The 24,516-nt window shown below is 40.8% G+C and overlaps 1 protein-coding gene across 5 annotated transcripts in view; it reads right to left on the reverse strand.

Annotated features, from left to right (window-relative positions):
* The window catches only part of LOC110490292 (phosphatase and actin regulator 4B), a 61,392-nt gene extending 39,903 nt beyond the window's left edge, over positions 1 to 21,489 (reverse strand). For 4 of the 5 annotated variants that reach the window (XM_036949331.1, XM_036949341.1, XM_036949350.1 and 1 more), the window contains exon 1: positions 21,338 to 21,489. The gene's annotated coding sequence lies outside the window, so the exon portion shown is untranslated. Of the gene's footprint in view, positions 1 to 7,661; positions 7,786 to 21,337 lie in introns of those variants that run through there. The other variant, XM_036949316.1, reaches the window with a different exon arrangement.
* Positions 21,490 to 24,516: the final 3,027 nt, after the last annotated feature.

Consider the following 24,516-nt stretch of genomic DNA (forward strand, 5'->3'; position numbering starts at 1 on the left):
AGCGCGAACCACCGCTGACTAGCTAGCCATTTCACATCGGTTACATCAGCCATTAGGTCATAAACAGAGCTGTGCTTGCGAAGAACTGCTGGCAAAACGCACGAAAGTGCTGTTTAAATGAATGCTTATGAGCCTGCTGCTGCTGCCTACTGTCGCAAAGCTAACTAAAAAGCAGCATTCCCCAAGTGAGGATGGCTTTCACTTCAGCAGTGATAAATTCATGAACTTCTTTGAGGAAAAGATCATAATCATTAGAAAGCAAATGATGGACTCTTCTTTAAATCTGCGTAATCTTCCAAAGCTCAGTTGTCCTGAGTCTGCACAACTCTGCCAGGACCTAGGATCAAGGGAGACACTCAAGTGTTTTAGTACTATATCTCTTGACACAATTATGAAAATAATCATGGCCTCTAAACCTTTAAGCTGCATACTGGACCCTATTTCAACTAAACTACTGAAAGAGCTGCTTCCTGTGCTTGGCCCTCATATGTTGAACATAATAAACGGCTCTCTATCCACCGGATGTGTACCAAACTCACGAAAAGTGGCAGTAATAAAGCCACTCTTGAAAAAGCCAAACCTTGACCCAGAAAATATTTTTAAAAACTATCAGCCTATATCGAATCTTCCATTCCTCTCAAACATTTTAGAAAAAGCTGTTGCGCAGAAACTCACTGCCTTCCTGAAGACAAACAATGTATACGAAATGCTTCAGTCTGGTTTTAGACCCCATCATAGCACTGAGACTGCACTTGTCAAGGTGGTAAAATTACCTTTTTAATGGGATCAGACTGAGGCTCTGCATCTGTCCTCGTGCTCCTAGACCTTAGTGCTGCTTTTGATACCATCGATCACCACATTCTTTTGGAGAGATTGGAAACCCAAATTGGTCGACACGGACAAGTGCTGGCCTGGTTTAGATCTTATCTGTCGGAAAGATATCAGTTTGTCTCTGTGAATGGTTTGTCCTCTGACAAATCAATTGTACATTTCAGTGTTCCTCAAGGTTCCGTTTTAGGACCACTATTGTTTTCACTATATATTTTACCTCTTGGGGATGTCATTCGAAAACATAATGTTAACTTTCACTGCTATGCGGATGACACACAGCTGCACATTTCAATGAAACATGGTGAAGCCCCAAAATTGCCCTCGCTAGAAGCCTGTGTTTCAGACATAAGGAAGAGGATGGCTGCAAACCTTCTACTTTTAAACTCGGACAAAAGAGAGATGCTTGTTCTAGGTCCCAAGAAACAAAGAGATCTTCTGTACAATCTGACAATTAATTTTGATGGTTGTACAGTCATCTCAAATAAAACTGAAGGACCTCGGCGTTACTCTGGACCCTGATCTCTCTTTTGACGAGGACAAGGACAGCTTTTCAAGGACAGCTTTTTTCCATCTATGTAACATTGCAAAATCAGAAACGTTGACCAAAAATGATGCAGAAAAATTAATCCATACTTTTGTTACTTCTAGGTTAGACTACTGCAATGCTCTACATTCTGGCTACCCGGGTAAAGCACTAAATAAACAATGCTAGAATCCTGACTAGAACCAAAAAAAAAAAATCATATTACTCCAGTGCTAGCCTCCCTACACTGGCTTCATGTTAAGGCAAGGGCTGATTTCAAGGTTTTACTGCTAACCTACAAAGCATTACATGGGCTTGATCCTACCCATCTTTCTGATTTGGTCCTGCCGTACATACCTACACGTACGCTACGGTCACAAGACGCAGGCCTCCTAATTGTCCCTCGAATTTCTAAGCAAACAGCTGGAGGCAAGGCTTTCTCCTATAGAGCTCCATTTTAATGGAATGGTCTGCCTACCCATGTGAGAGACGCAGACTCGGTCTCAACCTTTAAGTCTTTACTGAAGACTCATCTCTTCAGTGGGTCATATGATTGAGTGTCGTCTGGCCTAGGAGTGTGAAGGTGAACGGAAAGGCTCTGGAGCAACGAACCGCCCTTGCTGTCTCTGCCTGGCCGGTTCCCCTCTCTCCACTGGGATTCTCTGCCTCTAACCCTATTACAGGGGCTGAGTCACTGGCTTACTGGTGCTCTTTCATGCCATCCCTAGGAGGGGTGCGTCACTTGAGTGGGTTGAGATACTGACGTGATCTTCCTGTCTGGTTTGGCGCCCCCCCTTGGGTTGTGCCGTGGCGGAGATCGTTGTGGGCTATACTCGGCCTTGTCTCAGGATGGTAAGTTGGTGGTTGAAGATATCCCTCTAGTGGTGTGGGGGCTGTGCTTTGGCAAAGTGGGTGTGGTTATATCCTTCCTGTTTGGCCCTGTCCGGGGGTATCATCGGATGGGGCCACAGTGTCTCCTGACCCCTCCTGTCTCAGCCTCCAGTATTTATGCTGCAGTAGTTTATGTATCGGGGGGCTAGGGTCAGTTTGTTATATCTGGAGTACTTCTCCTGTCTTATCCGGTGTCCTGTGTGAATTTAAGTATGCTCTCTCTAATGCTCTCTTTCTCTCGGAAGACCTGAGCCCTAGGACCATGCCTCAGGACTACCTGGCATGATGACTCCTTGCTGTCCCCAGTCCACCTGGCCATGCTGCTGCTCCAGTTTCAACTGTTCTGCCTGCGGCTATGGAACCCTGACCTGTTCACCGGATGTGCTACCTGTCCCAGACCTGCTGTTGTCAACTCTCTAGAGACAGCAGGAGTGGTAGAGATACTCTTAATGATCGGCTATGAAAAGCCAACTGACATTTACTCCTGAGGTGCTGACTTGCTGCCCCTCGACAACTACTGTGATTATAATTATTTGACCAAGCTGGTCATTTACGAACATTTTAACATCTTGGCCATGTGTTTTTATCATCTCCACCAGGCACAGCCAGAAGAAGACTGGCCACCCCTCATAGCCTGGTTCCGCTCTAGGTTTCTTCCTAGGTTTTGGCCTTTCTAGGGAGTTTTTCCTAGCCACCGTGCTTCTACACCTGCATTGCTTGCTGTTTTGGGTTTTAGTCTGGGTTTCTGTACAGCACTTTGATATATCAGCTGATGTAAGAAGGGCTATATAAATACATTTGATTTGATTTGATCATATGGCTCATTTATCACAAAACCCACTGATATTGCCAACTACTTTAATTACATTTTCATTGGCAAGATAAACAAACTTAGGGATGACATGCCAGAAACAAATTCTGAAACTACACAACCAAGTATATCTGACCAAATTATGAAAGACAATAATTGTACTTTTGAATTCCTTAAAGTCAGTGTGGAAAAGGTGAAGAAATTATTGTTGTCTATCAACAATGACAAGCCAACGGGGTCTGACAATCTGGATGGAAAACTACTGAGAATAATAGCAGACGATATTGCCACTCCTATTTGCCACATTTTCAATTTAATCCTACTAGAAAGTGTGTGCCCTCAGGCCTGGAGGGAAGCTAAAGTCATTCCCCTACCCAATAATAGTAAAGCCCCCCCTTACTGGCTCAAATAGCCAACCGATCAGCCTGTTACCAACTTTTAGTAAACTTCTGGAAAAGATACAATGCTATTCTACAGTAAACAAATTGACAGACTTTAAGCACGCATATAGGGAAGGACACTCAACAAGCACAGCACTTACACAAATGACTGATGATTGGCTGAGAGAAATTGTTGATAAAAGGATTGTGGGGCCTGTCTTGTTAGACTTCGGTGCGGCTTTTGACATTACATTCATAGTCTGCTGCTAGAAAAACTTGTGTTATGGCTTTTCACCCCCTGCTATAATGTGGATAAAGAGCTACTTGTCTAACAGAACACAGATTGTGTTCTTTAACCAGTTGCGACGAGCAAACCCGTATCCGGGAGCGTAATCATAGCCTCAAATGCATTAGCATAACGGACATAAATACCCCTAGAAACTTTTCCTATTCATGAAAATCGCAAATGAAATGAAATAAATATATTCAAACACAAGCTTAGCCTTTTGTTAACAACACTGTCATCTCAGATTTTCAAAATATGCATTACAGCCAACGCTAGACAAGCATTTGTGTAAGTTTATCATGGCATAATGCTATGCTAGGCTCTGCTGGCAGCAGGCAACATTTTCACAAAAATAAGAAAAGCAACCAAATTAAATAATTTACCTTTGAAGAACTTTGGATGCTTTCACTCAGGAGACTCCCAGTTAGATAGCAAATGTTCCTTTTTTCCAAAAATATTATTTTTGTAGGCGAAAAAGCTCCCGTTTCTTCACCATGCTTCACCTTGCTTTTTTCAATCTTTACTAAAGACATGCCACTGGCTTTGAGTATGGCCAGTGTGTCTATGTATGCACATGACTCATCACTATTTACGTCCGCTACTAGAGTGACTGAAATGACTGCAACACTTAACAAAGAGTTCTTGGTAGTTTCAGAATGGGTAGCAAGGAATAAGTTACTTGCATTTGGGACAAAGCATTGTATTTGGGACAAATCATTTACTAACCCTGAACCTCAACTGCATCTCGTAATGAATAATGTTGAAATTGAGCAAGTTGAGGTGTCATGGTCAAAACATATTGATAGAACAGTAGCTAAAATGGGGAGAATTCTGTCCATAATAAAGCACTGCTCTGCCTTCTTAACAACACTATCAACAAGGCAGGTCCTACAGGCCCTGGTTTTGTCGCACCTGGACTACTGTTCAGTCGTGTGGTCAGGTGCCACAAAGGGGGACTTGGGAAAATTGCAGTTGGCTCAGAACAGGGCAGCACGGCTGGCCCTTAAAAGTACATGGAGATCTAAAATTAAATGACATGCATGTCAATCTCTCATGGCTCAAAGTGGAAGAGAGATTGACTTCCTCATTACTTGTTTTTGTAAGAGGTGTTGACAAGCTGAAAGTACCCAGCTGTCTGTTTAAAATACTATCATCACACAGCTCGGACACCCATGCATACTCCACAAGAAATGCAGCAGAACAGACTATGGGAGGCACACAGTACTACATAGAGCCATCACTACATGGAACTTTATTCCACAACAGGTAACTGATGAAAGCAGTAGAATCAGATTTAAAAACCAGATAAAAATACACCTTATGGAAAAGCAGGGACTGAAGTGACACAAACATAGGCACACACATGCATACACACACACACGGTAACATACGCACTATACACACACGTACACATGGATTTTGCGTTGTAGATATGTGGTAATGGAGTATGGGCCTGAGGGCACACAGTGTATTGTGGATTCTGTAATGAATGTATTGTAATGTCTTTAAAATTGTATCACTGCCTTAATTTTTCGGTTAGAAGCATTTGATTTTGCAATCGCATACATCATTTTGGATTTGTGTGCTCATGAAAACGGTTTTCACCCTGTAACATAAGGAGACACAAAATGTTACTTAGACTGCATTTTTCAGATCTCTATATCAAAAAAAAACTGTCCGACAGCTAGATCCAGGATTCTTACAGGGTTCAAGTTCAATGTCTAATTTAACTGATTAATGCTTAATATATGATTTAACAACAACTTACACATCCATAAATGCAAGGCCAGAAAAGTTATGACATGATTTTGACAATATCACAGTATCATTTTTGTGCTAGTTTGCTTTCCCTGCACCAAAACGTCATAGCTTGTTCTCAATCTCAAATCAAATTTTATTTGTCACATACACATGGTTAGCAGATGTTAATACGAGTGTAGCGAAATGCTTGAAATGCTCTTCTTTTTATAGGGAGCCAATTTGTTTTCAGCACTTTTATTTCCATAACTGATCAAAACTTCTCATGGCTCTCGTCTCTGCAGCAGACATGGAGAGCAATATATTTATAACATTGAACATTGCAATAAAATCACAGTATTGAATTGCAATACATATAAAATCATGAGAATCACAATACATATTGTATTGGCACCTAAGTATCGTAATAATATCATATCGTGAGGTCCCTGGCAATTCCCAGCCCTACAAATGACTATCACTATTCTTTAATGAACAGTGTTATTAACCCATGACTACATGGGCAAAAGCCTGTTAAAACAATGTGATGGCCCCATTGAGAGGCCTGAGAGGCCCCATTGACCAGAGCTAGAAATACACACCATCCAAACAATGCCCTGCCATGAAGTAATAATTCTGTTCAGGACACAGCCAAGCACAGGGTTCTACTGCTCTACTACACACAGACACACGCGCAATCATAAATGCATGGACACACTCACGCACACACACAGCCATTACCTAGGCTAATAGTCTATCTAGGATTCAGCTATGCACAGGGTTCTACTGCTCTACTACACACAGACACACGCGCAATCATAAATGCATGGACACACTCACGGACACACACAGCCATTACCTAGGCTTATAGTCTATCTAGGACTCAGCTATGCACAGGGTTCTACTGCTCTCACTCACACAAACGCACTTCCCATCATCAGTCGACCATTTAATATGACTGATTGCTTTGTTTCAGAAGTACCGTCACCACTTCTGAGTTTCTCTTGCTGTATGAGTGTGGGAACAAAGCTTTGCATTTTAACCACAAAAGAAAGCTAAAAGGGTAAAGGAATGAAACCCAACTGAATAAGTGGCAGCGACACCAAATAAGCCCCATCCTTTCCTTGAGTTCAGAGCCTGGGCTAAATGTACTGGACTTTTAGCATTGAAAGACAAGTAGTCACTCCCAACCCGCCTAGCACCACGGCTTGGTGAGTCACAGCAGAGTCTGGAGTAGAGTGGCGAGCATTTCCAGATCTTAGAAAGGTGTGTGTGTGTTTGTGATCTTATACATCTCGTCATGCCCTCATCTTTATGCTCAGCCGTTGAATGCATCACTGCATGTAATTTGAAACAAAGAAATGTGCTCTCTCCCTCCCTCGCTCTCTCTCCCTCTCATGCTCACAGCACACCCTCTGGATGGTGCTTGTGAAAAAGGGATGTACATGGCCTAGTTCCCTTTTGAGTTTTTAACCGTCTCACTGCTGGGCGAAACCGCTGTGCTCAATCAATGCTTTTCTGCACCACCACAAGTCTCACTGTGTCAAAGTCAAACAGTCCAGAGACTTCAAATCACTCACCTTTCCAACATAGCGATGCCAGATATACACTCCACTTGCCTTTGACACATCATAACATGTCAGTCTCCAGTCCAGACCACAGCTGATAACACCTGACCTCACATAACACCTCACACTGACTGTCAAGCAGGAGGGTGCAAGACCTGGCACACACCTTGGTCAGTGATAGTCCTGACTAATTAGAGACCGTAATGATTTCCACCGTGGTGAGTAGCCGATTGAATCACAAAGCAAAGGTCAGAAAGCACTGGTCAGGAGGAATCACAAACTATTTGTTGCTAGAGTGACCACTGTATAATCATTTGTAGAGTGCACTCTCACTGGCTGGCGCACTCCACTAGCGATGATTCAATTAAGATGAGAGCGGAAACGGGAGCAGCTGGCTTGGTTATGTGATCTTTTAATAGCAGCCCACCTCCTCTCACAGCAGGGCTGCTTGGGTTTTGGGCACAAACAGCCACCAATACAGTGAAGAAAAAATTGTTATCCCCAGTTCTCTACCACTTCACCAAGACAACACTCTCAGCTAATGGCATGCATCTAGCACGACACATCTAGAAGGTAAGCACTGCAGTTGTCCAGAACCAGAGCCTAAAGCAGGTGGACCCAGTGCCATACTCACTGCTCCAGAAGGGTCTTTATGCCAGATCTCTCCCCCGCCAAAGGTGTCTTGGAGCTGGGTGCGCAGTGGCAGACTTACAGCCTCTCTAGTCCCTCTCGTGCGAATCTCTCCGATCAGCACCGCTCCCCAGCCCCCCCTCTCGGATACGGACAGAAGATGGAGTCTGTTCTCAATCCGGGTCGGCTACACGTCATCACCGAGCCTACCCCAGAATAGCACCACTCACCGCAGGGACTTGTGGCCCACTTTCCCAAGGAGCCCAAAACGCTCCTATCCCCTGAAAAACTTTTTAAAAATCTCTCCACCTGTTTTAGAGCACTGTTCAACAGGAAGCTATTGCAAATGGACCTTTGAAACTCACTGTTCTTCGGTAACTATGAGCAATGAGAATGTGTTTATATCCTCTGTCCTAAAGGCAGAAGTAAGGACTCCACCCAATGTGGTGTGTGGAAGTGAAGTTCCTGATTATATACAATAGACAAGATCGCTGGCTTGGACAGCTGTCAGGTATCAGCAGGGACAGCTGTCAGGTAATCTAGCTTGAACCCACACCTTTTGCATGGTCAGTATTTTCACACACCCATCTTCCAAGCTCTCTGCATCCCATATTTCCATCCTCGTGCATAAATGCACTTCCACTGTTTAAAGTCAGTGAGTCCGCAGTCTCCGCACCCTCCACCCTACCATCCTACTAGTGGACTAAAATGAGGAGAGGGCAGAGTACATTAACCAACAGGGTTTCCGTTAGCCGGCAATTGGCAATAAAAAAATGTTTTAATTCATTGGTGGAAACACCAGTTCATGGAAATACATTTCACCGTCATGCTTATCAGTCTATAGGCTAATTTTAATAATTTAGTGTAATTATATTGGCCTGTGCATTCATTAGTCATCATGCATCTTATTTATCCAACAACTATCATATGCGCAAGGCATACAGAGCCTATTTTGAGCGGGATTTCTCCTGCAGCTCCTCAGCTGATTGCTGCTAGAGTAAAATGTGCTTTTATAAGCCCATTCATTGCGCCACAAATCCCAATGCAAATTGCATGTTTAAAACAGTTTTAGTGCACAATTAAAAAGAGCTACAATTTTGTTTTTCTAAACACGCCTACCATTCAAGTGCAGGCACCAGCCTAATAGTGCATCACCCACCACTTTGCAATGTGAGCTGGAGGCAGTATGCATTTTGAAAACATACTTAATTGTTTAAAACCTTTTTCAAATAGCTTACTGTGAGGAACTATAGTTTCAATATATTATAATTCGCAATGGATATAAAAAAATAATAATAAACACTTTCCTACTTTTCCTGTGCAGCAGGACAGGTACTTCTATGCGTGCTCAAGTGCGCACACACTACCTCAACATTATCAGGAAAGAGAAATCAGACACATGCTCATATGGAGCACCCCAAACAAAAGACAATGTTTCTCACAAGGTTGTGAACTCTGCAAACAACGTTTCCACTCTGAGATTGAGAAAGGTAAATGACATGAATTAAAAGATTTAAAAAAGAAATGATGACAGGATAAGACAACCATAAGAACTAAGGACAATGTACATATCAAAACAAACACACACGATACAACACATTTGGACAACAGTTATTAGCAATGCCATGGTGTAGCCTAATACAAAAAATAAGTACAAAACATTGTTAGCTTACATTCCATGGCATTTGGACAATTTTAAAAACATATTTGCTTTAATTAATAATATTGTTCAATAGAACTCTAGTCGACTTGGTCCAAAAAATATGCCTAAAGAGTTTCTCAATACTACCCATTGCTTAGCATCTCCCACTTTGTCACGCCCTGACCTTAGAGAGCCTGTTTATTACAGCCTTGAATCTGTAGCCAGAATAAACTTACTGTCAAACAGTACCAATACAAATGCATTATGTCCTCCTCATTATGACAGAATCTGCATTTCGAGTCTTGCTCAATAAATCAAATACAAAGCATTGTCTTTGTTGACATAATTTTATAAAATACATTTAACTGAAAGGCTCAGACCTGCTTCCATGGTATTGGGTTGTCAAAGATATCTTCCTAATTTTTATGGCGTTGCAGATAAATATAACTTATCATTTTGTATCCATTTATAGTTTTTTAGAGTAGGACAGCATACAGTTAAGATGAAGAAAGGAAAGCACAAGTTAACTTTCCATGTGGGGGGTATAGCAGACACTAATTGAGCACATGTATGATTTGTACATATATCCCCGTAGGTTTTACACATCATTACAAAATCAAACAACTTTCTGTCCTTGTCCACAATGCCCTTTAGAAAATGTGTTTTTCAATAAGATGGCCAACAAAAGAGGTTAGCCATTAATATTTGTGTTGTACTAAATACGTTGCTGAAGAACTTCCTCAGGGTTTTCGGGAGAATAGAATTGCTTCCTGAAGTAATGGAGATGCATTGCTAAAAATAAATTATGCTATTTTGGTAGAGAAATGTTTAAGTTGATGAAAAGGGAGGAGGTTGTGTGTGAAAATGTAGTACATTTAGCTGAAATCCAGTTTGGATTGGGATATACAGTACACTAGGAAAGTACTCAGACCCCTTGACTGTTTACACATTTTGTTAGGTCACAGCCTTATTCTAAAATATATTTTCCTCATCAATCTACACCCAATACCCCATGACGAAAAAGCAAAAATATTTTTTTTAGAATTTTTGCAAATGTATTACCAATAAAAAAACAAATACCTTTTTTTACAAAAGTATTCAGACCTTTTGCTATGAGACTCGAACTTGAGCTCAGGTGCATTCTGTTTCCATTGATCATCCTTGGGATGTTTCTACAACTTGAAGTTTCTAACTCTCAAGGAAATACATTGACAGTATACGGACATTAAAACCAAGTGACGTGAGGAGTCTCCTGTTGGGTGCCGGATTGGATAATAGCATGGAAAGAATAGTAAGGGTTTCTTAGTTTCTGTGAAGAACATTTTACATACCTCAAATTGGAATTTCATCTAAAAGTGGGGACTCTCCCATTTTGAATGACTCAATGGCATAATGTAATTCCTCCTCTCTCCTCTGTAATTCCTCCTAGATCAAACCTTCACCTAAAAGCTGCTGCTCATCTATACGTTTCAGGCGGGGGATATTCAATACAAAAGAAAATCTCAAATCAAATTGTATTGGTCCCATTCACATATTTAGCAGATGTTATTGGGTGTGTAGCAAAATGCTTGTCTGTGAATGCTTGTGAGATTGTAGGGCTGGCTTCTGTTTGAACAACTGTTTGAAATAATTTGCTCCTTCTATTAATAATGCAATTCTCTAATATGAGTTGATTTCTTTTTCAGGCAAATTTCTCTGCTGTAAATGCATGAAATACAGTGCCTTGCGAAAGTATTCGGCCCCCTTGAACTTTGCGACCTTTTGCCACATTTCAGGCTTCAAACATAAAGATATAAAACTGTATTTTTTTGTGAAGAATCAACAACAAGTGGGACACAATCATGAAGTGGAACGACATTCATTGGATATTTCAAACTTTTTTAACAAATCAAAAACCCAAACCATGATGCTGCCACCACCATGTTTGACAGTGGGGATGGTGTGTTCAGCTGTGTTGCTTTTACGCCAAACATAACGTTTTGCATTGTTGCCAAAAAGTTCAATTTTGGTTTAATCTGACCAGAGCACCTTCTTCCACATGTTTGGTGTGTCTCCCAGGTGGCTTGTGGCAAACTTTAAACGACACTTTTTATGGATATCTTTAAGAAATGGCTTTCTTCTTGCCACTCTTCCATAAAGGCCAGATTTGTGCAATATACGACTGATTGTTGTCCTATGGACAGAGTCTCCCACCTCAGCTGTAGACCTCTGCAGTTCATCCAGAGTGATCGTGGGCCTCTTGGCTGCATCTCTGATCAGTCTTCTCCTTGTATGAGCTGAAAGTTTAGAGGGACGGCCAGATCTTGGTAGATTTGCAGTGGTCTGATACTCCTTCCATTTCAATATTATCGCTTGCACAGTGCTCCTTGGGATGTTTAAAGCTTGGGAAATCTTTTTGTATCCAAATCCGGCTTTAAACTTCTTCACAACAGTATCTCGGACCTGCCTGGTGTGTTCCTTGTTCTTCATGATGCTCTCTGCGTTTTTAACGGACCTCTGAGACTATCACAGTGCAGGTGCATTTATACGGAGACTTGATTACACACAGGTGGATTGTATTTATCATCATTAGTCATTTAGGTCAACATTGGATCATTCAGAGATCCTCACTGAACTTCTGGAGAGAGTTTGCTGCACTGAAAGTAAAGGGGCTGAATAATTTTGCACGCCCAATTTTTCAGTTTTTGATTTGTTAAAAAAGTTTGAAATATCCAATAAATGTCGTTCCACTTCATGATTGTGTCCCACTTGTTGTTGATTCTTCACAAAAAAATACAGTTTTATATCTTTATGTTTGAAGCCTGAAATGTGGCAAAAGGTCGCAAAGTTCAAGGGGGCCGAATACTTTCGCAAGGCACTGTATATATTTTTTCACCACCTACAGTATAGATGGTACCACCATACTCTCTTTGTTTTCCATTGAGTAATTGTAATGTTGTAATTTAAATCTTTAAAATAATTGTCAATTTGTTGGTTTAGAGCAAAGAATTCCTCTGTTTAAAAACTTTTCCTTGGCAAAAACCTTTTCTTTCTCCAAGAAGAATGTTTTATCACATGCCCACTGAAAGCGCATTTGATGGCATCCCATACAATATGCAGATCATCTGCGTCTGTATTGTGGTTAAATGAATTTATGTTTAAAAAAAATTGTTATGAATAAAATTCATATCCTCCGGTAAGGATTGGTTAAACTTCCAAAACCCTGGACCACTTGGGAATTCCTCACTGACAAGTTGGATTGTAATAACAGAGTACTTTGAACATAAATGTTCAGCAATAACAGTTTGATACCTTAGAACTGAGTAAAAAAGCAAATAAAAAAATAATAAATTAGTCTCGCCTTCTCCCTTCTTCGCCAAGTATATCTAATTGACTCTGACTTTTAAATCTCCCGATATCTACTAGATCCAGAGAGGATATATTCTCCCCGGTTGTTGAAAGAGCTTGTGGGTGATAATTTGACATGCTCTATCGATTACTGAATTCATCACCGTATTAAAAACTCCAACCATTATAATTTGTTCATTTACAATCCTTCAATTTCTGTATCGTCTCCTCTCAAAGAATAATGAATTGTACAAATTTGGGGCATAGAGGTTGTCCACTGATATATCTAACATAATCCATCTCCCGTGAGAATCTCCTATAGTCACATGGATATTAGCTAATCTGATTACCAATAAGAATAATAACCCCTCTTTTGTTGCTTAAGCCATGATTAAAGAACAGTGTTTTCGGAAAGTATTGATACCCCTTGACCATATTTTACTACGTGACACCCTTATTCTAAAAAGTATTCAATTGTTTTTTTGTCCTCATCAATCTATACACAATACCCCATAATGACAAAGCAAATTTTGCAAATGTATAAAAAATTCAGAACTGAAATATCACATTCACATAAGTATTCAAACCATTTACTCAGTACTTTGTTGAAGCACCTTTAGCAGCAATTACAGCCTTGAGTCTTCTTGGGTATTACGCTACAAGCTTGGCACACCTGTATTTGGGGAGTTTCTCCCATTTTTCTCTGCAGAACCTCTCAAGCTCTGTCAGGATGGATGGGGAGCGTCACTGCACAGCCATTTTCAGTTCTCTCCAGAGATGTTTGATCGAGTTCAAGTCCGGGCTCAGGCTGGGCCATTCAAGGACATCCAGAGACTTGTCCCGAAGCCACTCCTGCGTTGCCTTGGCTGTGTGCTTAGGATTGTTTTCCTGTTGGAAGGTGAACTGTCGCCCCAGTTTTAGGACCTGAGCACTCAAGCAGGTTTTTATCAAGGATCGCTGTACTTTCCTCCGTTAATCTTTCCCTCGATCCTGACTAGTCTCCCAGTCCCTGCCGCGGAAAAACATCCCCACAGCTTGATGCTTCACAGTAGGGATGGTGCAAGGTTTACTCAACATTCAGAGTTCAATCTTGGTTTCATTAGACCAGAGAATCTTGTTTCTCAACGTCTGAAAGTCCTTTAGTTGCCTTTTGGCAAACTCCAAGCGAGCTGTCATGTGCCTTTTACTGAGGAGTGGCTTCCGTCTGGAAGATTATCCCATCTCCAGAGAGGAACTCTGGAGCTCTGTCAGAGTGACCATTGTACTTCTTCCATTTAAGAATGGAGGCCACTGTTTTATTGGGGAGCTTCAATGCTGCAGAAATGTTTTGGTACCCTTCCCCAGATCTGTGCCTCACCACAATCCTGTCTCTGAGCTCTATGGACAATTCCTTCGACGTCATGGCTTGGTTTTGCTCTGACATGCACTGTCAACTGTGGGACCTTGTATAGACAGGTGGGTGCCAATCCAAATCATGTCCAATCAATTCAATTTACCACAGATGTAGTACAATAAAGTTGTAGAAGCATCTCAAGGGTGATCAATGGAAACAGGATGCATCTGAGCTCAATTTTAAGTCTCATAGCAAAAAGTACTTACGTACTTCTGTAATTTATTTGTTTATAAATGTACAAAAATTTTGGGGAACATGTTTTTGCTTTGTCATTATGGGGTATTGTGTGTAGACTGATGAGAAAAAAATATTATTTAATCTATTTTAAAATAAGGCTATCACGTAAAAAAAAATGTAAAAAGGGAGAGGGTCTGAATACTTTCCCAATGCACTGTACAACCTCCCCAATCACTCTTCCATTTTGCTTCTTCTTTAGCTATAGAGTGACAACCAAATTTATGCAACCAAATGACAGGGATTAACGGTACATATGTAAATGGAGAATCAATAAAACAATGAATGCGAAGAATTGGCGGGATACAGCTAAGCCATTCTGGAGAGACGCCTATATCGTCGCCACACCCTTCTTGTCTCAACATTTTAAATGATAATCAAGACACATTATCTTCACACATATTTGAGATGCTTTTTACTGACAGCTGTAATTCAATAAATCAGCGATGCCTTTTGCCACTCCCCTGTATAGACAGGAGAAATGATTTCATTTTGGCAAATGTATTTCCATTTACTTCCCCATTGGACCAACCACTATGCCATTTCTCTCCAGTTCTATTAGTTTTCAATTTAAAGGCACAATCCTTTTCATATTAGCAACCCATGAGTTGTTGTATCTTTAGATTCACCCTCTTTCAAAGTTTCTGACAGACATTTTCATCTGTGTCACATGGAACTGCTATCAGGTGCGCTGTTTAGAATGGGGTTTTCCCTGGTGTGCCGTTTAGAATGGGGTTTTCCAGCTAATTGCATTGTGGCCAATTTTTGTAAAGGACGTTTTATTGGCTGCTTCATTACATGAGTTGCATGTTCTGTTAAGATGCATTACCATAATCTAAATGTGATTTCTGTCATTATGTGAACCATGTGTGAACACCCTAATGGGTTATGCACCCAGTGCATATGGGTCAGGTACATTTCTCAAAATGGCCGGTATATTAAAATCTTCCCGGTTATGTTGTCCGGCGCAACATTTTCCTAACGGAAACCCTGGCTGAGAGCTATTGAAGTGGCTTGTCGAGACCCGTCTCCTCTTTGGTGTAACTGAATCATGCCCAGCTGATGGGTTAAGCATCCTGCTCAGCTTATAATGGCCCATTACCCATTACATTGCATTCCAATAGGATGTGGCGAGCACTCCAAGAGCACTGAGACAGCGTTTTCTCTGACAGGCAAATGAACTTCAAGACCTCTCAGGCCACAAATAGTCAGCATCAGATAATGAGATACAGTTTTATGGGGCAGGTATTGGAGGTGGCTAAAACAGACAGTACAGACACACAGGAACGAACCCACTAGTAACCTAGTAACAGGTGTGGAAAATATGAAAAAGTGCCTCCTGAGTGGCGCTGTCACTCCCCCGAGTCCATACGGGAGTCGTGGCAATGGGACAAGAATAACTACCAATTGGATACCACAAAATTGGGGAGAAAAAAGGGGTAAAAAAATATAATTAAAAAAAAATTAGATAAGATGAAAAAGGATTAAATCATGTGCACTGAAGAGGGAAATATACTGAACAAAAATATAAAACGCAACATATAAAGTGTTGGTCCCATGTTTCATGAGTCGAAATAAAAGATCACAGAAATTGTCCATACGCACAAAAAGCTTATTTCTCTTAAATGTTGTTTATAAATTTGTTAACATTCCTGTTAATCAGCATTTCTCATTTGCCAAGATAATACATCCACCTGAAAGGTTTGGCAAATCAAGAGGCTGATTGAACAGCATGATCATTACACAGGTGCACCTTGTGCTGGGGACAATAAAAGGACACTAAAATGTGTAGTTGTGTCACACAACATAATGCCACAGATGTCTCATGATTAGAAGGAGCGTGCAATTGTCATGTTGACTGCAGGAATGTCCACCAGAGCGGTTGCCAAAGAATTTAATGTTAATTTCTCTACCATATGCCGCAGCCAACATCATTTTAGAGAATTTGGCAGTACGTCCAACCAGCCTCACAACCGCAGACCACGTGTAACCATGCCAGCCCAGGATCTCCACATCCAGCATCTTCTCCTGCAGGATCATCTTAGACCAGCCACCCAGACAGCTGATGAAACTGAGTTTGCACAATCGAAGAATTTCTGCACAAACTGTCATCTGTGTGCTCATTGTCCTCACCAGGATCTTGATCTGACTGCATTTTGGCATTGTAATGGTATGGGCAGGCATAAACTATGGACAACGAACGCAATTACATTTTATCGATGGCAATTTGAATGCACAGAGATTCCGTGATGAGATACTGAGGCCCATTGTTGTGCCATTCATCTGCCGCCAGCACCTCATGTTTCAGCATGATAACGCATGGCCCCATGTCGCAAGGATCTGTACACAATTCCTGGAAGCTGAAACAGTCCCACTTCTTCCATGGCCTGCATACTCACCAGACATGTCACCCATTAAGCATGTTTGGGATGCTCTGGATCGACCTGTATGACAGCGCGTTCCAATTTCCGCCAATATCCAGCAACTTCGTACAGCCATTGAAGAAGAGTGGGACAACATTTCACAGGCCACAATCAACAGCTTGAGAAACTCTACGCAAGTGAGATGTGTCGCGCTGCATGAGGAAAATGGTGGTCCCACCAGATACTGACTGGTTTTCCGATCCACGCCCCTACCTTTTCTTTTAAGGTATCTGTGACTAAGAGATGCATATCTGAATTCCTAGTCATGTGAAATCCATACAAACTCAGCAAAAAAAGAAACATCCTCACACAGTCAACTGTGTTCATTTTCAAACTTAACATGTGTAAATATTTGTATGAACATAACAAGATTCAACAACAGACAAACTGAACATGTTCCACACACATGTGACAAACAGAAATGGAATAATGTGTCCCTGAACAAAGGGGGGGTCAAAATCAAAAGTAACAGTCGGTATCTGGTGTGGCCACCAGCTGCATTAAGTACCGTAGTGCATCTCCTCCAGTGCCATCTCCTCCTCATGGACTGCACCAGATTTGCCAGTTCTTGCTGTGAGATGTTACCCCACTCTTCCACCAAGGCACCTGCAAGTTCCCGGACATATCTGGGGGGGAATGTCACCCTCCGATCCAACAGGTTCCACATGTGCTCAATGGAATTGAGATCCGGGCTCTTCACTGGCCATGGCAGAACACTGACATTTCTGTCTTGCAGGACATCACGCACAGAATGAGCAGATGGCTGGTGGCATTGTCATGCTGGAGGGTCATGTCAGAATGAGCCTGCAGGTAGGGTACCACATGAGGGAGGATGTCTTCCCTGTAACGCACAGCGTTGAGATTGCATGCAATGACAACAAGCTCAGTCTGATGATGCTGTGACACACCGGCCCAGACCATGACGGACCCTCCACCTCGATCCCGCTCCTGCGTACAGCCCTCGGGGTAACGCTCATTCCTTTGACGATAAACGCGAATCCGACCATCACCCCTGGTGAGACAAAATCGCGACTCGTCAGTGAAGAGCACTTTTGGCCAGTCCTGTCTGGTCCAGCGACGGTGGGTTTGTGCCCATAGGCAACGTTGTTGCCGGTGATGTCTGGTAGGAACCTGCCTTACAACGGGCCTACAAGCCCTCAATCCAGCCTCTCTCAGCGTATTGCGGACATGGAGGGATTGTGCGTTCCTGGTGTGACTCGGGCAGTGGTTGTTGCCATCCTGTTCCTGTCCCGCAGGTGTGATGTTCGGATGTACCGATCCTGTGCAGGTGTTGTTACATGTGGTCTGCCACTGCGAGGATGATCAGCTGTCCGTCTTGTCCCTCTGTAGCGCTGTCTTAGGCGTCTCACAGAAAGGCCTCTTTTGTGTCCTACGTTTTCATAACTGACCTTAATTGCCTACCGTCTGTAAGCTGTTAGTGTCTTAACGACCGTTCCACAGGTGCATGTTCATGAATTGTTTATGGTTCATTGAACAAGCATGGGAAACAGTGTTCAAACCCTTTACAATGAAGATCTGTGAAATTATATGGATTTTTACAAAATATCTTTGAAAGACAGGGTCTGAAAAAGGGATGTTTCTTTTTTTGCTGTGTTTATTAAGGCCTAATGTATTTATTTAAAGTGACTGATTTCCTTATGTGAACTGTAACTCAGTAAAATCTTTGAAATTGTTCCATGTTGCTTTTATATTATAGTTATAGACTTTTGATTTCTTCCAAATTGTTGATTTTGCAGCCTTCACAGAACTCTGCAGTCAACACTCTCTTGCAGGTTTTTACAATAGTTAGGAAGAGTGAATGAGTTATATACACTTTTGTAATGCATACATACTGTACCACAGCACTGAAATTTAACAGCGCTCATTTAACAGTTTACACCCTGTAAACATACACTGTATCACATTTTGTATTCCTTGTGTAACTATTTTATTGTATTTTTTCATTTGTGTTTAACTGTGCACCAGTTGTATATGGCGCATGCAACAGAATATTTAATTTAATTTGATATAATGATACACTATGCATCCAACACCTCTGCACTATCCTGTTTGAAGTAGTCTCTGTAAGACAGGACTACATTGGCAAAACAAGCAGCAGTGTTTTGCTACTGTATTACCACGGAGTTCGTGGTTTCTTTGTTATTACTGCATACTGACTGTCCAGCATTAAGAGAACCGCAAGTAACTCCATTCAACATAGCCTAACTACAAAAACACTGGCACCTACCTCACACAGACTGATCTGCTCAACCACAATGTGCCAATGTACTCTACTTTATCATGACCTTGAAAACATCAAATCCCCTTTAGTTAAGGGAATAAAATTATGACAATTTAAATATTCATACATTCCATGAAAATGTATCCTCCATCAAATGTCCCATTCAGTTTTTGAACCATAACAATCTATTCTCATCAGTATTTTGTGGAACACCCCATGGTATTCAGGAATAGACTTAGCCAGCAGATCCGACCCGCTTGCTTACTGCTGCACTTGGGTCTGAGACTTCCTATGTAGATTAAGACACTGCGGAGCTGGCGCGAGATATGACTCGGAAAACGCACCTCAATCAGTAATTTTCTATTAAGGTATCTTTACTTTTACTCAAGTATGACAATTGAGTACTTTTCCCACCACTGGTTAGGCACTACAGTTTAAGTTTAAGCACAAATACCAAATATCTAGCCTAAAATAATGAAAGAAAAACCTCAATGTAGCCTATAAATATAAATTGCACAAGAATTATACATTTATGAATTTAAGGTATTGTTTTCTTTATTCAACCCGCCCACTCTTTATTCACACAATATTTCATGACCCTGAACCCGTCTGCCCCAGAAGGTGAATGTTGAACTTTTGTTGCACACATATTCAGACGATGCTGCATACCATTTTGCGCAATAACACTGTCGGTGTGATCTACGCGTAAGCAAGCGCTAGCATAAGCTATCCTACAGCTGAGCCATGATGATGCAGGAACAAGTAGTATCCATATTCGGCTATCATGTCTCCATATTCGCTCTAGCACAGAGACATAAATCATGCATAAACAAGTCAATGCAAGCTAACTTGAGGTCACAGGAATGCTTAATATTCCTCTCTCGATTCGCAAAACCAAATCGACAATGACCCAGTAGTTTATCTTGCTCTGTTTGGACGCATATTTTGGTTTCCAAACATAGTATTTATTTTATTTAACTAGGCAAGTCAGTTAACAACAAACTCTTATTTACATTGACGCCTAGGAACAGTGGGTTAACTGCCTTAATGATTATGGCAATAGGCAGATTATGCAATAGTCATGTAAACATATTTATCTTAAACTGTGTAAAGTCAAAATCGGTGTAAACATACGTCGATTAAAACACCTGGTTTTCTGAGAAATATTTAGAATTATTAGGACACTTAAACGCCTTAATTGGCGTTCCAGTGGTCTATTTGATCTGCGCATGTGCTAGCATCAGCATGTTTGGCACGAGTGTAGTGAGTTCTGAATAACTGAATGTATGCGTTTTAGAAGTAGTTTTCGCATACAAACTTTATGTCCAAAATCAGAATCAAATATGCTTCCCAAAAATAATATGTTCGATGTGGTAGATCGTTTATTTCGATTGGCGATTTTCTGCATGTATTAGTGCCGTCTGGTAGACTGATTTCAGATGCGTCCATGTAAACAGGATTAGGAAAATCGTTATTCTTGCAAAGCATGTAAACGTTTTAATCGAACTATATTACATGAATCTGATCATCCACAATAATCGCATTATTGTGTGCATGTAAACGTACTCATTGTTGCGGTTGGGTGGAATTGTTACAATGCAACATTGAAGCAACGATAACACTGTTGGTTATAATGCATGAAAGATTGGCGGTTTGCTGCAGCGCAACATGTAAAGGCAACTAGCAGAGCACATTCTCCCGCGAATAACGGAACAGGTAAACAATCAAATGGGTGTTCAATAAAATGCATAGTCTATTCGTAGACTCAGTTTGGCCTATTGTGCATATCAAAGAAAGCCGCAGCAACATTTCTATCTGTTGGTTATGGCTGAACAGTGGGCAAATCGAACAAATGATGGACCTTCAGGAAACCAATCGCATAGATAGCTATAGCGGCTGTTTTCAAACTATTAAGTAGCCTACTTAGCAACTAGCTATTCCGTCAACTGTAGCCTATCATATTATTGCCAAAAAAACGAATTGAATAGACTACGCAGTTGTAGTCAACCCACAGGGATGAAGGACAGTCATCACATATCTAAAAATCAAACCGCAGCCTGTAGCTCACCTCTTTGTAGGAAAAAGAGGTTTGCTAATTGCTACCCAGTGTAACATCACCACTCCATTCCACTGATAACATCTAGAGAGCATCATCACTCGCATCCATTGTGCTTGAACGCCAACAGAGCATCAATGGAGATCAAGGTGGACAATACACCGTCACTGATTTAAGCGGTAAAAACAAAATAAATATGTACGAAAACTAATAAAAAATTACATTTGGAAAAAAGTTGTTACAAATCTATATTTTCAATGGCAGTGTCTTAGTGATTGCCAAGTTAAAACCACGTTCATTGTGTTCTGCAGGAAATTATTCAATTTCTGTTTACTCTACCATGTTGCTTCAGATCTCACATACCTTCTCTCCTGACTCATGAATTGCCCTCCTCTTGTTTGGAAATCGGTTACAATCGATTTAATATAGCTAGGCTACTCAGCCATTTCCTCATCACTTTTTCCCAGGCTCCCATCGAAACTTTTTTTTACCGGAATGACCGGAAACAACCCGGAGGGCATTTTGGTAATAGTAGTTCTTGTGTAAAACCGCAAGCAGGGCATCTCAATTGGCCTAATATGGATGGTAGTCGCAAATAGAATCTGCCTCGGATTAGAAAGACTTCAATACCCAGCAAGCATTGTAAGGAAAACAGTCCAAGCGCACTGTTATAACTGTTTTCGTAATCTAAAATCATTATGATGTTCCTCAATGAAATAATGCATTGCAGCTGAACGTTACAAGACAGTATTCTTTGTTTCAGTGTCAGTGATGTTTAATTCAATACTTTCATATTTTTATCATCACAAAAGACCCAAGATATGCTGGTAACTGATCTCATAAGCTTTCAGAGCAACTTAAGCACAACTGGAGCATGGACAACTCTAAAGATAAATGTGTTTTAAGATCTTTTGATGAGTCAAGCTTGAAATCTTTTTAGCAAAAGACAAAGCTCTCGATGTACTACACTCTTATGGGGGGAAAAGGGGGTTAACTAGAACCATAAGATGTTCTACGACTGTCCATGTAGGATAACACTTTTTTGGTTCCAGATAGAACCCCTTTTGGGCTGGGTAGAGCCCTTTTTGGTATCAGGTAGAACCGTTTTATGAACTAAACGTGTTCTACCTTGAACCAAAAAAAAGGATTCTCCTACAGGGACAACTGCAGAACCTGCTTTGAACCCTTTTTCTAAGTATGTGCAGGTTTAGGCATAAATCTTACTTTATGTCGAACAAGTGTATTCTTGTTTTATATGTAACAAATATACAGAATGTTTCATATCAACTGTAATAGCCTAACTGTTGCCATGAATAAAACAAATATATATTAAGTCAGTTTATCATATTGAAGGGAATTTTTAGATTGAAGGTACATTGGATTGAATCCGACCAAGTAGGCTACAGAATAGCTAAAGCCTGTAAACTCTGCAAGCTTCAACTTCAATTTACATTGGACATACAGCCTCATCTAGTGGCTGAATTGTAGTAAATCGTTTACTGCCTCCTGAACATGCTGCTTATTTTCTTGATGTTGTAGTCATACTCTAGGAATGATCTTGTGCCAGTGGCATGTGATGTGAAGGGAAGGCAAGGCAGGAAGGACTAACAGAGTATGAAACAAAGTGTTGGATCAGCTGGAAACTGCGGCAGAACAAATACACTAGTGTTTTTATTGGCCATAATAGATTTCAGAGGGAATATCTTTTGGTATAACAGAACTCATAATTTTCCATAATCACAATTTAATGTATTATTATTTTTTGCCTAAATGCCATGTGTCTTATTGGAAGGTTTATGGTAGGACACTGAATTGAAAACAGATCATACGTGGACATGTTTTTCCTTTGGTTAAAAATAAATTATTGATTTTTGTTTAACAAAGGAATGCAATGATGACTACTGAAAACAAATATTTTAATCTTTACAACATGCACATCTGATGAAATGTACTACTCCGTTGGTACTCTCTAATAGGTTCTCCACAGCTAGAACTAAATGGAGGATGTTTTTTGAATACATATTCTTGTATTTTGAAACCCGTTATGCACTTGACTAAATCATTGCCCGATCATGTGTCAACAACTTTTCCATGTAACTTTCTCAAGGAAGAAGCGTTTTTAAGTCTATTAATCTGATTCCAGCTTGATGGTTGTTCTTAGATTGAGACATTATAAAGTAATCAGGCATTGGACAGTATTACACCTCCTTAGATATGAGCATGTGCCCTTTGCTCTGATAACATTCCCACGCCTCTCTCTACCTAACAACAGCAACATTAAGGTACAGTATAGTAGAGTTAGGCTCACTACTGTATTTCTTATTTCTTCAGAACTCTGTCTGAGGTGTTGATGGAACACTGCAGCCAGATGTTTTGTCCAACATAACAAAACATGATCTGGTTCCCTGGTGTTAGAAAAACATCAGAACATAGTGAAGGCAAGAGACAGATATGTGTTGTGATAGGTTGTTTCAGGTGTTCTTGTGCTGTATCAGGTTGCCTTTGCATGTTATGAGACATTATTTCTTCCAGTGGTCCTCCTACATACTTGCACCAATAATAGTATGCAGCGAGTAGAATGGATTAGGTCATAATCTAGGCAGGAATGTCTATGTTCGGGGACCAGGCCAGCTGCAGAGATTTAATCACTGGCTGCAGCTGGATAGCAGGACAACCAGGGCTGGCTCCAGGCATAAGCAGCATAAGCGGTCGCCTAGAAGCGCTAGGGGTCCCCCGACCCAAAAACAATTGTAATTTCTCAACTTATTCTTTATATATAGAATAGTAGGTGCAATTTCAAAATGTGGATGTGCATCAGCAGTATTTCTCTTGTTATGTTAGTCACTGACAGTCACTCAATTAGCCATGCCAGCTAACAATGTTTTGATAGATACGTTAGTCTAGCCATCTATCTACTGTAAACTTGTAGCAATCGTGTCCGAATACCGACCTGACTTTCAGACTCATTGTCAGAATTTTTTTACATCTCCAGAAGTTGACTCCTTTTTGAAAGACATTGCTAATGCTACAACTACAGCTCACTAGCCACACACATAAACAACAACACTGAATGGTTGAGAGTTGGAGTGAGAGGTTACGTGATTGACTGCCTGTACGCGCCATTTGTATCAATAAATCACTATCAGAAAATGTTTTGTGGTAATTATTGATATATTTACTGTTTTATTAGCGTTTTTCAATTACCAGTGATAAATCATTCATTCCGATTCTTGCATAGATTGTAATGGGCAAATAGTATGTTTAAAATACGTTTTTGAAGGTTGTACTGATTATGATGAGCTAAACTAATTCCAGCTATGTGTGGAGCCATGTTTGTCGACATACAATGCAATCTGGGTTTCACGTAATCATCTGTCGGGACCAAAGATGCTATAACAAAATGAGGTGAGTAAGGGTTCACACATTTTTTGAGAACTTCAGAAAGTGAATGGTGAGATATGAACGATGGTAGATGAAACACCCCTTCAACATGCATACTATAAACAGACCAAACGTGTCTTCTATTGCGCGCTGAAACTAAT

The sequence above is a fragment of the Oncorhynchus mykiss genome, chromosome 2, assembly GCF_013265735.2.
Source record: "Oncorhynchus mykiss isolate Arlee chromosome 2, USDA_OmykA_1.1, whole genome shotgun sequence".
Classification (NCBI taxonomy): domain Eukaryota; kingdom Metazoa; phylum Chordata; class Actinopteri; order Salmoniformes; family Salmonidae; genus Oncorhynchus; species Oncorhynchus mykiss.